Source organism: Schistocerca serialis, chromosome 1 (assembly GCF_023864345.2).
Source record: "Schistocerca serialis cubense isolate TAMUIC-IGC-003099 chromosome 1, iqSchSeri2.2, whole genome shotgun sequence".
NCBI lineage: Eukaryota > Metazoa > Arthropoda > Insecta > Orthoptera > Acrididae > Schistocerca > Schistocerca serialis.
Window position 1 is genome coordinate 137,769,864 of NC_064638.1, and position 19,134 is coordinate 137,788,997.

General features: G+C 41.7%; 1 protein-coding gene across 4 annotated transcripts in view; it reads left to right on the plus strand.

Annotated features, from left to right (window-relative positions):
* The first annotated feature begins 1,996 nt into the window (after positions 1–1,996).
* The window catches only part of LOC126464224 (RNA-binding protein Musashi homolog 2), a 119,491-nt gene continuing 102,353 nt past the window's right edge, over positions 1,997–19,134 (plus strand). For all 4 annotated transcript variants that reach the window (XM_050096221.1, XM_050096217.1, XM_050096220.1 and 1 more), the window contains exon 1: positions 1,997–2,295. The gene's annotated coding sequence lies outside the window, so the exon portion shown is untranslated. The remainder of the gene's footprint in view (positions 2,296–19,134) is intronic.

Genomic DNA, 19,134 nt, shown 5'->3' on the forward strand with positions numbered 1-19,134 from the left:
AAGAGCAAAAGTCAAGTGGATTTAAAAAGTTTTTGCGCTCACTGAAAAAAGAAGGTCGAGGGCAAGATGCTTAACGAGCAATGCACATTAAAGAGCATCAGTTTCGTGTATATCTGCCGCCCTCCTCCTTTTCCCTAGTTACTGACAGCTTCCTTTAAAGAATTTCCGCAAGTTCGCAGCTTGTTTGTAAACATATTTTGTAAGCAGTCGACGATGCGCCCAAGCGTATACGAGATTCTGGAACCCTCAACAGTTCGCGATTGTTCAAAGTTTACTCGTTAGAATTACTTTTACGCTCGACACGTTGTTCTTTGCAACTGTCATGCTCTTTTATTAATTCTGAATAATTGCTTTCAGCCTTTATTTGGCAAACATGCATTTGCGATTCTGAAACGCGCCAGAATATAACTATTTTAAATTAAAGCCTGTAAAAAGTTTTTCGGATTGTACGATTTTATAATTAAGACACGTCGATTTTCTCATGACGTTGGGCGCAAAAGTTTTTTACGTCTTAGCGACATTTGCTGTTTTACGGTTCACTATTAGTATTTTATCTGAAAAACATGCAATGTAATTTTGAAACACATCTGGTAACTCTTTCTAAGCTAAACCACGTTAACAGTTTTAAAGTATCAGATTGTCTAGGTTTTTATAATTACGGCACTCGCATTTTTCTCATGACTTCTTGTGCGCGAAACATTTTTAAAATCGATTCGACTTCTACTGTTTTTATCATTTTGACGGTGCTTCTCTACAGCGTAAAGTAAGATGTATATTATTTCACAACTTGTACTGTACATCTATAAGAATCGTCTCCCATCTCCTAATATAAAAAACAAAAATATTTATATGCGCATCTTTATGTATTAAGTTTTGTCAGTTTCAGATACACTTGATAAAGACCTAATTTAAAGCCTAACCGGTCGAGTGAACTCAACGAAGTTCTAAAATAAGGAACTGGAACCGCTTTTCATTAATTGAAAAATAGGTTACTCTCGGATGAATCGCAGGCCAATCTCTGTAACTTTGGCAATTGATAATCAAATGGTTACAAGTTTATCATTACAGCCTATTATCTCGGAATATGAAGAATTATGTTGCGAGCGGTTTTGATGCTCATTGAATTTCTCCATTTGCGTATTCAAAACTAAATGTTCCTTTGTAGCAGAGGCCATTTTCTCTAAGATTATTATACTTTATCCTTAGTCCAACTTACTCGATGCAGTCTGACTCTCATGACCACACAAGTAAATGCAGATGACTTGGAAGGTTCATTGTTAAATGCAAAAGATCGTTGCGTAGTACGCGTCTAATAATCGAGATTCAAGCAGTAGCGTATACGAATAACAAATTTAACATTCTAAATCCATCATGGATGGTATAACTATGACACTGCAAATTGTTATTTATCAATGATAAACGTTCTATTGACGATTTGTCATTAGCGATGATGTGTCAAGTTAGGGTGCATGTGCTTGGCGAAAGGAACGACACGTGACTTTATTCACTTTCCATACACGCTTAGTCTCCTTCCCCCGCCCCCCAGTTGGGCGAAATATCTGTAAGACCAAAGAGAGGCTAAACTCAAACATTGGAATACAGCAATAGTTAACTATTAGCCACAATTAAAAACGTCCGCTCCATCATTTCTGTGAAGTGTGGTACCATTAAGTCTTCTGCTATTCCTGTTTCTTCAGTACATTAGTGAATACGTTTTGATATAGTCACATCATCGTGACAGTAAAGGTTAAGATTTGGGGCAAAAACTATGATGAACTGATCGACGGGCATTCATCCAGTCTCAAGCATAGTTCACAGGAATTAGCGGCTCTGCAATGCTCGCATCGGCTTGCGTTGCCATGACAACGGCGTTCGGCACAGCAGCGAGTGGCCTCGGCTGCGCTTCGGTACGGTTCGGTGGAGCTCGGAGAACACCGGGGTCTGCCGAAAGGGAATGGCTGCGCGGGGAGAAGTGAGGAGGGAGGAAACGGACCACCCGCTCGCCTGCTGAAGTCACTAGCAGGCAGACACAGTCTGGCGAGCCTCTCACGCGGATACAGGGCAAGCGAACTCTGCAAGACATCACACAATCGCCAGGTTACGCATCATGTGTGACAACAATACAGTCTAGTGGGTGTTGTGTTGTTATTTTGTCTATCGTGACGCAGTATTTTTGGAGGACGAATTGCCGATCGTTATAGAAGTGCACGCCGTTGCGTCTGTCCACGAGGGGTAGCTGTTTGAAACTCGACGTTGCGCTGAGGTGCATGTGATACAATTCACTTTATAGTATTGGTAAGTAGCTTTTTATTTACTTGTGTTTGTGCTTTGCCTGTTTTCACTCTTTCTGTCTGTGTTTTTAGAAATGTTAGTGTTTCTTCATTCCGTATTATGTTATGGCAATTTACCGGAAAGTTTGACGCTGGCCATCTTGCCTATAAATGCATGGTAGCTTGTTTGTATTCAACTAACGCAGTGCAGAGCGCCGCCGGCGCGGAGGAGCTAGAATCAATAGCAAGCGAGCTCCTGCTTTAGGGTGGTGAATCACTTTGCAGGCAAGGCCAAGAGGCAAACGAATACGCCCGTGGAGTCAGATCACGCGAAACAGATTTCTGACAAATGTTCTGTACCCTTTTCAGCATTAAATATTCCTTGTTGGCGGGAACCAGTTTGTTGTATGTATCTTTAAGCCGCTAGGCGTGCGGAACATTTTTCTTTGCAAAGTTCTGTAACAGCTGTTGAGGTGAGTTTCACACGTGTCTTATCAAGCTTGGCTTCCAAGGCAGCCGGCTAAATGACTGCCCAATTAGACACGCGTGCGTGAAACGCGTAACGCAAGGTTGTAACGAACCATAGACTGAAGTGTGTATTCTGTATCTTGAGTTTTGTTTCGAAGAAATAGCTGCGGTTGTCGTGTTGGAAAGAGACACTAAATTGTTGCGAATTTGAATGTAGTATCTGCATATGTTCGAACGCAAAATGTGCATTGTACGCATAGAGATTTTATTGTGAACTGCATAATGATTTGTAAGCAGCAGTTTTTTCAGATTTTTATTATAAGCAAATGTTTGCATGATATGCTGGCGTTAGGTAATAACCGGAACATTTCAGATGCGCGGAATATTCAAATTGTGAGAACGACCGATAGCTCCTAGTTTTGGCGAGCAAAGTACGTTGGGTGTTACTGTTAGCCCACGTGTAGTATGTACGTCTCAGCCCAAGAGTTTGAAAAGGAAACAAAGTAGTTTGGATAGGCTATTGAGCAGACCACGTGTGGACGGAGGGGAACGAGGCTGTGTTGTCAGAGCGGGCCAGGTTCCGATAACACAAAGAAAACTCGTCCTGGCCTTCCAGAGGGAAGCGTGGGCCGCTCGGGGGGAGCGTGGGTCGCGGCCAGCAGCAGCACAGCACGCCTTGCCTCCAGCCGTCTTTGTTCGGTCCTCGCTCGCCGTCTGTGCAGCACGCACGGCGTACGTTTGCCGGCTCCCCGCTGTCGCTGACGAAGACATATTGATCAGCGGCGTCGGCATAGCGGCCGGCGCGTGTGCCGGCGTTGGCCGCGTCGGCCGGCGTAGCGGGCCCAAGCTGGAGAAGCTAGCCGGCCGTGTATGAGCCGACAGCGAACAAAGACCCTTCGCTGTTGCTGACCTTGTAGGCTGGCCGGTTAGGTATTATAAAAGCTGCGGTCGGCTGTGCTGCTGCGTTACGCGCTCGTGGCCCTCCACATCCTAGATCCTTCAGAAAGTCCAATTTTATAGTAGTAAAGATGGATAAATGATTATTACAATTGACGCTGTTAATAAGTTCCCCACTTCAGTTTTTGCACGTTTTTCATTGTGCCGCTTCGTAGATTTGTTTACTACTTGCACAAAATGAAAACTTGCATAAGTGATGCTTATCTAGGTAATTCATGATGCATATGTGTAGAAGAAAACAAATTTGAACCCAAGGCTGGGACGTACTGTTTATGCACTAATTAAACTGTCTTTTTGTAGTGGTGGTTTTCCCTCCTATGTAAGAGGACTGTCAGTCCACACTTACACATTTAAACAAAAATAGTCACAAATGTTTGATACAAATGTATATAACGAAAAAAACGTAAATGTTGGGAAATGATGTTGCAGGTGAAAACGAGTCATTAAGAAAATTTTAGACAACGTTTCGTACCTGAGTTACCTAGAGTGACGATTTACCAGTACTCAAGACCATTCTCTTTGCTTTGTCAGTAGCAACTTCCAGTAGTGGAAACTGAACCGAAATTATTATTTTGTTCATCGCCTCTTGCACCGAAACTACTTCAAATTTACTGGCCACTGCAGCCCACTGGATGTAGATGCCTGGAAGCTGTTCACCGGTTTCGTTAGACCGTGAGTCACGCGCAGGGGTGACCAAGCACGGCAGCCATTCTCTGGCGTTCGCTCCCGGGAATATTGAGTAATAGTGGGATATTGCGTAATGAGTAAGAACTTCACTATACCTTGCTACAAAAATCGCTGTTGTTGAAATTCGTGTCTTCATATTTGGTATCCCGTAAATCTCATGTAATACACTGTCGGCGTTTATTTCAATTGATTTTTGACGTTGGACGACATGCCTGGGAATAACGGTGGGGTCGATGTTGTAAACACTTGTAGAGGTCGTTTGGGTATACTGAAAAATTAAAAATATGATTTTTCATGGCATAGCCTCCGTTATCAGTATTTCACAATCATCTACTGCGTTTATTACCCCAAACTCCTTCATATTTACATTAATAGAACGATGGATGCATGTTTGTGTACACCATGGCTTGTAAGTAAATATTAGTGCCGGTGTCTGCTGATTTTCACACTCCATTTGTGTAAACAAGCGACTCAAGACGTAAAACAATCTGAGGAGTGCGTGAGTCGTGACGTAATGGGAAATTCAGTTCTGATCTGGTTCTTTCGTCGTATTGATTGCATGTTGTACGGTGTGTCGTTCCACTACGTTCCTCGCAGTTCTATGTCGTCTTGACTTCTTGTGGAAATTTTGAGACATAAACGAAAGTCTTACCTCTTACAGAAAGGTTACTTGACGCAGCCAGAGATAATAAACAAAATATGTATTTGGGATTCAATAGATATTCTTGAGGTTTCAGTATTTTCTAGGTTAGGTGTAAATTTATTGAACGTTCAAGAAAGAAAACCCCAATAAATGTAAACATTTAGCAGTTAACGGGGGTGTAAGTGTTCGAATTAAAGTGCAGATGTAAAACTTACAGGTCCGGCTGACTGCAGAGAGGTCTAACGCGCCGTAATTATTTGCAACAGTTGTAGCTGTCAGAAAATGTTAGTCGTTCTGGATGGTTCCGCTATCTGGCACCGAAGTTCGGTAATGCAGGAAGACGAGCCATAAACTAGTGACGTTGTAGGTGTTTGCACTTAGATAAGGGCCAATACTTGTTCTGGGCAGAGTTCAGCGCGATAGGTTTGTACGACTCGGGGGCGGCTGCCCGGTCGTTTCCAAGGCCAGTAGGTTGCCGGCTTTGTTGCTCTTGTGTCGCTACGGCTCCGCTCTTGTACAAAAAGTGTGCGTTCCTTCCCTTGCCGAACTGGAGGCGAGCAGGTAGTCGACGCTGCCATTCTTCTGGGCATTGAAAATCCCTCTTGTAGCTGCAAGCGATTGGTGATCCGTTGCTCGTCTCCAGGTAGTGTTTGTGCAAGAGCCATCTAGCGGCGGCCGTGTATACTAACAATAAATACATTAAAATCACCCATCTCAATAAACCCACGCGCTTTTTATTATCTGTGATAAATACATTGCTTAATCGATTTACACGTAGAAAAATTTCGCTTGATCTCTTCCCTAAAATGTCATTTTATTGCCCTTACGATTCTCAGCGTTTTCTTAGTCACATTTAATGCTTTTTGAAAATATATGTAATACAGAGGGTAAATAATACGAAAATAGGTTCGTCGGACGTCATGCAAACACATGGCTTATGGCGTCTTCAACAAACATTTAAAAGGATTTAAAACTCATTATGATCTTTCGAACCTATCTAGTAGCGGTTTTGGATTTTTCTGTTTCAGATGTCTACCATAAATTAATATCCTGCGATCTGTGTAAGCGATCATCATATATGTGGGTTCCACATAAACCGCATCCCCATACAGAGGCTGGGTGTGTAGGTGACTTCAAAACAACGCCATAGTAAATATGTCTAGCAGGACCTTATCGAGTAAAGGGCCACGGTTTTTAAACTAACCTTAGAGTTGCGAAAAGCTGTAATTTTTTCGAGACACCTGTTAAGAGAGAAGTGCTTCTAAAGAAACTCTCATTGCTAAAGACACATTAGAAAAGTTGATAGGAAACACTACTTTCTAAGGTGTCCCAGCTTGTTCTAGTGGGATAATTGTTTTTAGTTCTAGTGCATTTGCACAGGACAATTTTTTACTTTGTAGTAGTCAGAAGTGATGTTGAAGTCACAAAGAAAGCAATTGTGGAAGTAAGGTACTAAGGCGTACTAGTACGACCGAATGAAGTAAGGCACGGTTATATACGAAACGTTTTATTGCATAGAGCGAATTTACAGAGCTTCCGCGCCATTAAAACGTCAAGAACACTCTAATATCTGCTTTTTCTCCCCCAAAGATCCTCGCCCTGGGACGTTAGATAGGTTTAGACACCTCGATGTTCGCAGTCATCAGTTCGAAGATTTTTGATGTTGCTGAGGAACAGTCCTATAATAATTTTTAAATGGACACACTGCTGTTTGATTGTATTGCTGTTTGTTTATTTACGACCCAGGTTTCAGCCTTTTACTCTATAAACTCAATCACTTGAAGATGGCATAAAAGGCTGAAACACGTGTCGAAAGTAAATAAACAAGTCAATTGAGGTGTGTTCATTTAAAAAATCGGAAGATTATTTTGGACGCTGTAGTGATCTTGTTGGAGGTGGTGTGCTGTTGTCTTCCTGCTTCATTCAGACTTCCCAACTGTTTAACGTGGACTCCGAACGAGGGTGCAACTCTCTGCGTTGTTCACATCAAAAAACATTGCCGGAGGTGTAAGAAGTGATAAGCGACAGACAACAATCCAAAGACTGGCATTTAATTCAGCAGACTTATTTTATTGTTAAGGGGACATATATACCATACATACAATAAGTTAACTTCTTTCTCTTCTGTTTAATTCCTGATTTATAATTCGCGATCCACAGCTCTCGTGACAGTAACTTCATGATACACGAGAGATAGTTGTAAATAGAATTAATATATCTCTGTGTTAATGTACTGCAATATAAAAATAAATACTGAAACCTACACAGAATCGCAACTTATACCTTTTATCTAGGTCTTAAATTTATCGACATGTTGACGTCATGGCATTAGCTTAGTGCATCCAAAAATATTTTTAAGCAGCTATTGGAATGATTGAAGAGTTAGTGTTTAAATGTCTTTAAACGTGACATTGCGGCAAGCAGTAAGAAGCTGTACTTACAATCTCGGACGATTGACGTGAAGGGGACCTTCCGATCAAAAAGTACCATGTTCTAAATAAATGTAAGTATACTTTTATGGAGAAAAATTTGTTAAAATATTTTACCATGTCTTATCAGCACAGAACATCGTAACCATGTAATTGAGAATGAGTTTCTTTCTATGGCATGTGAAGTTTGCTGAGCGGTATTAAGTATTTTGATCGATCCCAGTAGTTTCTAAGACGACCCAGTAAGTGGCAAATGCTGTTAACTGCTCGACCAAACTTCGGACTCGCAAATGTATAAAGCGCCCTACTTGGTATCAGATTTTTTGCTAATTGTCATTGTTTTTGAGTGCTGTTCCATTTCTTTCACGCATAGCCGTGGCCGGAGTTACTTTAGGGAGAGCTTAGTTATTCATCTATCTTCTTGGGTTCAGGAGTGTCACACACGAACGTTGTAATAGATGGACAGTAGTCAAGAAGTTACAGATTTTGCGGTTATAACTGCGGTTGACTAGATAGTACATATTTTCTCAAACGTGGATCTGACATTGAGGAAAGGCGCATAATGGGCAGATTGTTCGTGGCCGGTATGCAGAAAGTTTCGAAAAATTGTGTTCACCTGTTCTGACATGTAAATGACTGTGAGGAGCTGGATGTTGTTCTGTCCTTTCTCAAATTCTAACCATTTGTACTTTTGTCATTACTGCTCAAAATATTATATTACAAGCTGAACTGCTTGAATGTTCCGTCTAAGCTTTACGAACGATGCACGAAACTGACTTGGTTTGAAAGTGTAAAATGCAGGTTACTGACAGCGCAGTGGATAGTGATTCCCACTTCTTTTACGGCTTCATTGGACGACTACAGTCAGTCATTTTCTGGTCATCTTCAATACGTTTTCTTTCCGAATTGCCCAGTGTCTTTCCAATCGCTCTTTTTTGTCCTTCCTCTTCTGTAAATACCCTTTCCGTTTCTCGTCTTTTCTCTGGGTTAAATATTAAGTTTCTCAGTTTTCTAAATTTTCTGTTTCGTTTTACAAGTATGTATTCCGGGGTTAATTCTAGGTCTTTCATATCTTCCCTGATTTCCTTTATCCATCGTACTTGCTGTCTCGTTTTCCAAGGTTTCTCTAATTTTTCTTAGTAATCTGGTTTCTGGAGTCGTCCTCGTGTCCAAAAATTTTCATTTTTTTCCTTACAGTATTTGTTCGTTGTACACGACTTAATGTGACAATATCCCCCATGGTCAATCTTTTTTATATTTCTTATTTATGCATGTTCTGGCTATTATATATCAAAAGAGCGGGAGAGCTGACGTCAGGATGATTGGACCGCTAAGTTTGAAGACGGTAGACTGCCATAGTAGTCGAAATTCTATTACTTTAGTCGCTTATTCAAGTACAATAATATTTAAAGAGCGTCAGTGCCTTTCCGTTACATGGAGCTGTCATTGTTGTCAGAGAGTACTTGCAGGAGACATGACGGAAAGAGTTTCCACTTTGTGCATTATTGTTGATTAGAGCCCCTCCCAACTCCTGGCGACTGTTACTACTGATTGCCTTCCCGTTACGCATATGTTGGTATCAAAATTACCTCCACTATTAAAAAAAAACAACTTTGACACTTCTTCGCGGTGAAGAAAAGATATGCAGTCTAATTTTTCATTTGTGCTGGCAATTCCCACGCCTTAAGAAAACACATGACTTGTCGAAGTCCCATCCGTTCAATTATCTGTATAAATTGTAATGTAGCTAGATTTAGATACACACCAGCCAAGCGTCGTTCGTAACGCCGTACTTGGCGGAGTGCTTAATCACAGATGGTTGTTTGTCTTAAAAGTGAGTAGCAATAACGGTAGAAAATTACAAAATGTATTTTCCAGGTATCTTAATGTTAAACGCAAGAAACTAGAAAATTTGAAACATGGCAGCCCTGTCAGTGGAATTCAATTACTCACTTGGAAGAATCTGTAGAAAGATCGCGAGAGTGGTGTCAGGAATTCTTCGACAGGTTACCGGGCACAATATAGATAAGGGCAGCGGAATTGGCTGGCATTGACATTTCTTCCGATAAGCCCCGTAAACAGCAGCCGCCCCCGGCTGCCGTCGCCATGTGTCGCCGCTGGGACTGGCTGGCGCATAATGGGGTTCGCGAACAGCTGTGTTGGCCGGCACAATGGACCTGCTTCCTTCGGTCCGCGGGCTGCAGCCTGCAGCTGTGCCACTGCTGCCAACTTCCACGGGCAAGACTGGTATCTATCGGCCAGTCCCTTCCACAAAGGATACCTCTGTGCAGCTTATCTTGGCCCACGGCAAGTGGAGTGACGGCGGCTGGAGGAACTCTTCCCATCCGTGTCCAAGCGCAGTCTGTCGTTAATATACCACTCATAAAAACTGTAACCTATTAGATTTAGAGCGCTGAGGATTCCTCTTCAGATTGTCCGTTATAGTTGCATTAAGCATTATTTGAGTTCTCTGAACTCTAACGTAGTGAATTGCAACATATACGGAAAATACCGTATTCAGCCTAAATGATACGGCCATTTACGGTTAATTTGAACACTGATAAATTCTACAGTGTATCAGTGCAGAAGTGGCGTGCATGCACTGAATTTCACTCTTCGCGATAACGTAATCACGATCCCAAACGTTTCTAGCACGAACATAGTCATTTAAACAATAGACAGCATTGGGGGCTGGCAAGGCCGAAATGTTACATATCAGAACCAAATTACGAAAGTTCTTTTGTGGCTTATTGATTACGCGTAATCTATTGGTGTGTAAAATGTGGATATTACGGAGAAACGACCGTAACTTCATTTACTTAACCACATTGCTGTAACTCGTATCCAAGAAGGTTATTCATTGGGAACATCGAAGTATGGCATGCACAATTCCCATGGATGTGTACATTTAAAGGAACAACGTTTACAATGTGTTCCATGGTTTTGGAACCAGCTTGCAGAAAACTGGCTCTTGAAGTTCGACAAGGTTCACGTGTGAAAAGTTTCTTTGGCCGAGGTGATCGGCACATAATATTAAATGATCAAGAACGCTACATTTAATTGAAGAATAATCCTCGAAATATTAGCACGTTTGTATTTCGTATTTACCGATTTTAGATGCGCCATATTGTAAATGTTTTGTTTATAAAGTGAGGAAATTACTACTTACATCACCACCGGTTATCTGTGTGGAATGGAAATCTAGTGTTCGAAATATGAATGTCCAGCAAGCGAACGTTACTTTCCCTAAAACAGATCTGACAGTGTGTTCGCGATGTGACTATGAATTACGAGCGCGTAGCTCGCTTCCTACAAGGCGTGTGGCGGCACATATTTCTGTCCTTGGGCTGCGTCAGTGCTATCTAAATGTAGACGAGCTATTCATATCCACCTCAGGCTTGTAAAAAGCCCTGCTTCACCGTACCGCGTCTCTCGGAGTCAGTCTTGACACATTCATGCTCGATTTCCTGGCACTCCTCTACCTTATCTGCATAAGATGTGGAAAGTTGGCTAGGGAAACAGTCTGGATCAGTGGTGGTAAACCTGGACCCTACCACTTACTAGCGGGAGTTGCGGCTTTCATGGTGAGCGATAGGCGGTTGTGCGTTGGGACATTTTCATTAGGTTTTCACTAACTTCTGACAAAATATTCGGTTAGTAGTTACATGCATAGAGTAGTGGGGCAACTCTGCTTTTTGTATTGTTTAAAGTAACTTATCTTCCATATAAATAACCACTACTTTTTAACTGCTGGGCACTTAGAAAATTTCACTAACGATTAAAAAAGTGGTCAATAGCTAAAAAGGTTGACACCCCCGTCTATATAGAGGCTAAACGTGAACCACTGTATCGAAGAAAAAAATTGTGAAGAGCAAGCAATAGGCAGAAACCTGTAAAAACTTGGGTATTCATAAATGTTGGAAACAGTTCGTTCTACCCAGTTTTTAACCATGCCTCAACATGTATGAAGTGTACGATGGTTGTTTTCTTGCTGTTATACGTATTAGTTTTCTGCGAGACGCCATTGGTCGTGAATTGGTTGCCTTCTACCTCTCTTCAATACCAACACCAGCAAGTTGTTTACGTGCATTTCCTCAAAATTTCAGGACTTCTCGTTATTGCAGGGTATAAATGTGTGTTAGCATCAAACAGCTGGACGAAATCGTGTAGCGCACTCGCGACGCGTTGCCGGCGTTTGGGTTTTGTGCAGAGGTTGGCAGGCGTGTGCAAGCTGCTGCCGCGGGAAAGTCAGCTGCAGGCACTGGCGAGGCGGCCACCTGCGCTGGAAGTCGCCATTGGAGTTGGCGGGAGCAGCCGATATTTGCCATGAAGACAGCTGGTTCATGGTTGCACGATAAAGTAGTCACGTAGCGCGATTCTTACAAAACATGTAGCGACATGTTATACAGGGTGATTCTTATTAACCATTTAAAACTCTCCGAAGCGACGTAAATGACGCTGAAATGAAGTTACCTCGCTACCCGGCGGCACTTTAGCTTTGGTGTGAAAGGATAATTGAGCGATACAATATTTGCATTTGAGCAAACGGTCCAAATGTCGAACACCTTTTGTACATGTGATCTGTTGTAAAATGTTACAAAATTATCCTTGCTCTAACCAAGTAATACCAGTTCGTATTGTCGTTTTTTTCCCCCTCCAGAGTTTATTTCGCAAAGAAAACATCGGCCATTTACTGGTAACGACTCAATTCTGGAGCTTACACTCATTTACTTGGGTAACTGTACGATAGATTGTTGTTGTACTGTGTTTTTCAAACAACGAGCGGAGCGCGCGAACCGGCAAATAAAATAAATCTTGCTTCAATGTAAACGCACAATTGTCTAAAGCAGTGAAAGAAATACTGCCTGCCAGACGCAAGATTCGAACCCTGAGCTCCACGCGCTTAAAGTCGACGCCAGTATTTGGAATGATCAGTCGCGACAGAAAGAAAGGCTCAGCCGCTGCACCTGCGGAGAGATACGCTATCTGGCGACGCACATGTCCAACATTCGTCATCCAGTTTCGGGATATTTCCCACATTTGCGACCGCGTGCGTCTCAACATTAAATTACTTATCTCAGCGTAATCTACGTCACTTCGGAGGTTTTTAAACGTTAATGAGAATTACCATGTATAGAAAACATCGTTCACATTCAAGAGTGCCATCTTGAATAATTTTACCGATTGCATTACACCGTCCATTCGTGAGTGAGTGATTAGGATGAGTAACATTACGATTTTTAACAGGATAATACCTCAGCTGCTACAGCAAAATGATAAACTGATGTTAAACCATATTTTGTCACGGCGTTGTAAGAGGGCACGACTTCAGGGTGCTCCCCAGGAAGGATATCGTGTTTTAGTAACAACGGCGACGTTAAAAGATGTTCCTACAGCTGTCTCGAAGTTATTAATTTGCCTTACTAATTTTTCCATTTGTTAATTATCTACAGGGTTAGAGCATAGTGCACAGTTTTCAGAAAGGGTGATTGGATTGTTTCTGTGAGTGCCCATACCGGCCAATGAGATGATTCTATTGCTCAAGCAGAATAATTAATTTTGAATTCGGTACACTTCTCCAGCAACACACTAGTTTGTGCACGAGATTTGCTCATAATGGAATGGGAGGTGGTTGAACCATCAGCTAATAATGTGAAATTATGAAAACGAATAAAGTTTCTTCACCAGTGCATTTAAAAACAACTTCAAGGGATGCAAATCTTCATTACCACGAGTAAGTTGAATGGTTAGGTTAGATGCAACGCTTTAAATATTTGTGAAATGTAATACCTGAGGAAACGTATCCAAACAAAATAGTCAAGTAATGGCCTTGTAAAGCGCTCGTCCCCACCCCCAACCAGACATATGGAATAAAATCGTATTTTCAGGGATTCGACATTTTGGGGAAAATTATGAAACTCAAGAAGTTACTTACTCTGCTGTTTACTTTTGGATTGTAGGTAAAACCAGCACATTTGCGAACGTGCTCAGAAGGGACCAAGGAGAGGGGAGATCGTCTTTTGCAACGTTGCCACAGCTTAAGCGAAACCAGATGGCTTACGTCGAGCGTTTCGGCCGGCACTGACATAGCGCCGGAGCCGAGACCTGGTACCAGTTATATTGCAACGTCCGAACCAAGTTCGGGTGTTGAACCTATTATAGCAGATAATTATGTTTAAATTTAACTATTCTAAAATGTTATGGATACTGCGGAATCGTAGGATACTTGTGTAACACACTTTTAAGTCGTCGTGAAACATACACCACGCTTGTCATGGGTAACATTTCTATACGCTTCTGTTCTCTGAAAATTCTAATAAAGTATAGTGTTAAGACATTCCATTCATTACGTGCAATAGAATTCTATGTAAGTAAAAAATTCAGCAAGCAGTGTTTCTTTGACTCGAACACAAAACTGTGCTCTGAAGTAATACGGAAGGTAAAACCTATGAGTGCTGTATGCTGTATCTTACGTTGAAATTCTCCTAAATTTGGCCGAAATATTTAAGTTTCATTGAAAAGGTAGAAGAAATCAGGACTGTGTAAAATTACAAACGGCGGAGATCTAGATCCATAGTGATTTACTGTGATAATATTACACGTAATTTAAATGCTAATGTCTGGGACGTGAAAGTCCAGCAATGGTTATTTTAAACAATTTTACTAAAAGTCGTGCATTTCTTTGTAAGCATAAACCCCCTTAGTGATGGTCGCTACCTAAACTAAGAGCTTCCGTATTGGATTTGTAATGGTGAAGATGTCTGCACTGTTGGCCTCGCAGTTCTGTGGCTTTTTCATTCGGGCTACGTTAAGGGCCGGGTTTTCGTTTCCCAACGTACAAGATCATGAGCAGGTCAGAGAAAGCATGTTCCATGATTGCCATTGGCAGGATGTTGCTGGGACGTGTCGTGACCAGAGGGCATTCGTATAAAATTTCAAGATTGCAAAATGCAAACTTGTTGGGGTTACATATTCATGCATCAGTCATATTTGTACGTATAATATTAGGCAAACTGTTGAGCTTCGAAAACAGATGTATCATTTACAGTAACCCTCTATTAATTTCCTATATAAAACTGGTACAAAAAAATCTAATCACATTTTCATTTCAGTGCATCTAAATAGCTATGTTAGGTTTTCCAGATATCTTTCAGCAAAGGCTCATTACTGACATGATGTAAATAGCTCATTGTAATCGGTATTGTGTGATTGAATAGATAGAGGCCTGCCACGATTGGCATTAAAGTAAAATTATTAAATTCAACGCCTTATTTTTCCATCGTTGAAAGGCGCTTAGTTGCTGACTTGCAGTTAAGGTTTTACGATCTTGTAAAAGACCAGCTGAGAAGGGAAAACTTATGAAATTTCGTTTTAACCTTGTTGTCTCTTTTAATTTTTTTTTTTTTTTTGGGAGGAGGGGAGAGAGACCTCTTCATGAACCAATCTAGATACTTCATGGCAGTGCCGAAGCAAAAGTTACTTGTTTAAGGATGCGTTGCTGATGAGCATCGTGGGCTGTTATTTCGGAGATTAAAGGCTGGCCAAGGAAGACAATTATTGTTATGCTTGCAGGCACAGGGCTAACATGAAAGTAGAGTAATTCCATTGCGCGTGTACATGATGCCTTTGGTCGGCTTCTTGTTAGCTGTAACCCCCCCCCCCCCCCCCCACCTCCCGCCTCCACCACATTGATATCTTTCCTTTCGAGAATGCTCTCCCAAGACTATGCTTGCACAATCAACCTAGCTTTCGCTTATTTAACAGCATGGAGCTTTTCTGTTGTTTCATTGCTCTGAGACCTTTGATAGTGTTTATTGGAATTCTGAGCCTAAGCGTACAGATAAAAATAAGTTTTACACCGTAATGTTTCCATTTCTTATTTCTGTAGCCAACGTTGTTTCATCACATGTTCGTTGGCTCGTATTCTACTGTTGAGAAATGCGATAAATATGTCTTCGGTTGTGCTTATCAAATATTATTCAGGGCAGGTCGTTGCATTTGGGCGAAAGGTAAGGTGCAAATTCTAGACCAAGATACACTGTCGCTGATCGAAGTTAATAAAGTGAAGCAACCCGTTAGTGACCTTAGACAGAATGAAGTATGTATGATATCTACGGACATTAACAAATCCTAAGGAAGTGTTCCACGATCTCAAGTGATGATACATGCAGAATCCCGCGTAGAATTGTAACCTACATCTCATCTACGTGCTTACTCCATTCACAATAAAGTACCTGGCAGAGGGTTCAATGAACAATCTTCAAGCTGCCTCTCTACCATTCCACTCTCGAACGGAGCGCGGGAAAAACGAGCACATAAATTTTTCTGTGCGAGCCCTGATTTCTCTTACGTTACCGTGATGATCATTTCTCCCTATGTAGGTGGGTGCCAACAGAACGTTTTTGCAATCGGAGGAGAAAACTGGTGATTGAGATTTCACGAGAAGATCCTGTCGCAACGAAAAACTTTTGTTTTAATGATTGCCACTCCAATTTTCGTATCATGTCTGTGGCACTATCTCCCCTATTTCGCGATAATACATATCAGGTCAAATAAGAGAACAGTCTTAAATTATGTATAGTAATAAAGTTGGAGTAATAGAAGTGAAAATTGAAGTGAGACATCGTTAAGAGATAGAAGGTACTGTTAAATTTACCCCCTGTAGATAGAAGGTACTGTTAAATTTACCCCCTGTACTGATGTCTAATTTGTATGCCGTAGAGCAGTTAATGTTATAAATTTCGTAGTAAGAATGAAGCTGCAAGAGAAGCTGGTAAAGCTGCTAAGGTTCGCTGACGAGAGTACCATTCAGACCAAACTAAGGATGGCTAAGTACGACTATTGAATGAAATAGGCATCCTAGTTATCACACAATTTGTCATGGAAAAGAAAAGCAGTAACTCAAAGAATAAAAACAGATGTGCCTAGAATCTGAATACGCCATTATGTGGTACTCTGGCGAGGAACGATTCCTAACAGCTGGCAGCGCTGTCGCAAGTTTTTAGCGATGAATTGGTAAGTGCTGTTGCAACACTGACTGAAAGCAAAAGTTGATTGTAACAGAAACGCCAACACTCATTTCGTGATTAATCGTGCTGTACGTGCAAGACAGCTACACCACTCCCACTTGGAGATCTTCTCTCATCATAGGGATTATAGTGTTACTAATTACAAAAAATACAGTACTTCGAAATAACTAAAGCATAAAAAGGGTGAAACTATTAGTTGTAGTAGGAAATTTGAGACAGCTGTATGACAGTGAAACGTGCTCTGAGAAAACAGTTAAGAGTAAAAGGTAGATAGAAATCAGACATTCAGAGGAAAAGGGAAGAGGCGGAAAGGATTCGTTATAAGGACACAAGTGGGAGACATGTATTGGTTGGGACAACTATAAACAGTTAACTTAGTCATGAAGGGAGTAATAGAGGTAAACGTGGGACGCATCGTATGCACACTACCGAAAACGTTGGTATTTTCTATATGCAGGCGAAAAAATCTTTCAGTTGTGAGAGATGCCCTCACGCTAGTCAGAAGAAATGTCACGGTTTATCGTTCCTCTTGATGACTGTGATTATACAAACGCCTAGAAATGTGTTGTATTTCCCTTACGGCTAAATAATCACCCCAAAAATTAAGAAGCAAGGAAATAACCCACTACTGCCTTTTTCTTTGTGAGCGCTATAACAGTTGCGGCTTTAGCTGTACTCTCTCTCTCTCTACCTCCCTCCCCTCCACCCGCCATTGAAACAAGGTTTCTTAATTCGTATCTGGTGCAAATTGTCTCCTGAATACTAGTTTTTCAAATTATCCACTTAGCCATTGTATGTTAGTGATGCGTCACCAGTGTTAAAGGCGAGTACACTTTGAGTAAAAATTACTATTCAAAGTATTATTGTATTATTAGATATAGTATACAGCTCGGGATTTCGAGCTTTGTTCATAAGCATCTGGTTTCCTGTTTGTAAACAGGAGCAGAGGCACGACAATTGAGGATATTTCATAAATCGTGTTCGGCACGAAACTACTCTAGCAGTCTGAGACTGTTCCGGGTTGATTTCTCGCGAGGCTGGTCCGCATTATTCACGGCCGACTGACCATGCCGACCTAAGCTTAACTGGTAGGGGGCGTGGGCGGTGGAGCGAAAGTTGCTGCAATATCTGGGTCGCAGAAACACTCAGTACGAGCAAAACTGCTTTCTGCTTTCGTTGTGGTACATAGCGCAGACAGTAGCCGTTGCAGTCCATGTAGGCGTACCTTAACGATACTCCGCCCGCAATAATTTTGAGCGTGTTGGTTCGGCTAGCTTGTTTGGGCACAGTGAGGTAATGTCGTTCTAACTCCCTGCTTGACAGTGCCCAGTTTCGATTCGAGCATTGTATTCAGTGGCGTCTTTCCTCATGCTTGCGGGATCAATGGCACCACTATTAGCAACGGCAGTGCAGTGAGAAAAGTTCTCCGTTGGAAGACGAAAAATCCCGAAACATAATGACCAAGGTAGGGATGAGGACATACCTTACAGAAATGGTAGCACAATAGTAGTGCTAAAAACAAGCATTTTAAGCTAGCTGCATATTTGCAAAGTAATTGCAGCCTGCTTATAGTTTAATATTGGGATATTTGGACGAATATAGTAGAGTTTATAGAGTGCCTGTGAAGGCAAACTCAGTAGTAGTTTGATTGTGGGCGAAAGCAAACAATGGCTTTCGAAAGTCGTTACCCGTACGGGTTGTAGAATGCACGTTTTAATTAGTTTGATGTGCAACGGGATTTAAAGCTGTTAATGTTGGTCAGGATTTTGTGCTTAAAACTTCAGAGCCGATAGTAATGCTTAACGAATAGTTGCGCAGTGGTGCCGAGACGTTTAAAGTGGTCGTGCAAATGTGCGTAATAAGAACGCAGTGGCAGCCATGGCAACCAGCCTGATGAAATCTTGCAACTTGGACAATCAGTGCTCTTCCTCGTGTTGAACTCACCAGTAATTACAGTTGTTCAGCAAAGACGTAGATATCTCAAATTGTGAGCAAGGTGAGCATATTTGAGGAGCGCCGGAACAAAACCCGATGTATCCACTTTTGCTGCATTCGCGTGTTAGAGCTATAGGGGGGAGATACGGGAGTAATAAATACATGCTGCCACAAAATAATTTTCAGCACAACGCGACATAGTGTTTTATGGTGTGTTTCTTCGTTTTATAGCTTTTGGAGCCATTTAGAGATCACTATTTGTTACTTTCTATATTAACAGCAAATGCGGATTAACGGTTTTTGTTCCGGCACTCCTCATTTATCGACCAACTCAGAGCAAAGAATGACATAATGGATCGTAGGCCAAGAATTACACCGGACGAGTACTGCGAAAAGCTTACCAAACTGAGACGTGCCATCAAAAATTTATTTCGCGGAAACTGTCATCGTCATCCACTTAGCGCCGCTCGTACCGAGGATAAGATAGCCTCTGCGCACCATCCATGCCACACTCCCGATCACGCACTCACAGACTTAACGTTTTCTTGCATTGGAAACGAGGGCTTGGCGGGCAATAGCTGAAGGCTGTAGTCAGCTAGTTCAGCTCGCAGACGGAAGAAATTATGTGCAGAAGGTTGAAGCCAGTACAACGTTGCGAGATGGTGCTTGCAAGTGAAGGACGGTTATACAGAAAAGTAGATTCGTAGGAAATTAAA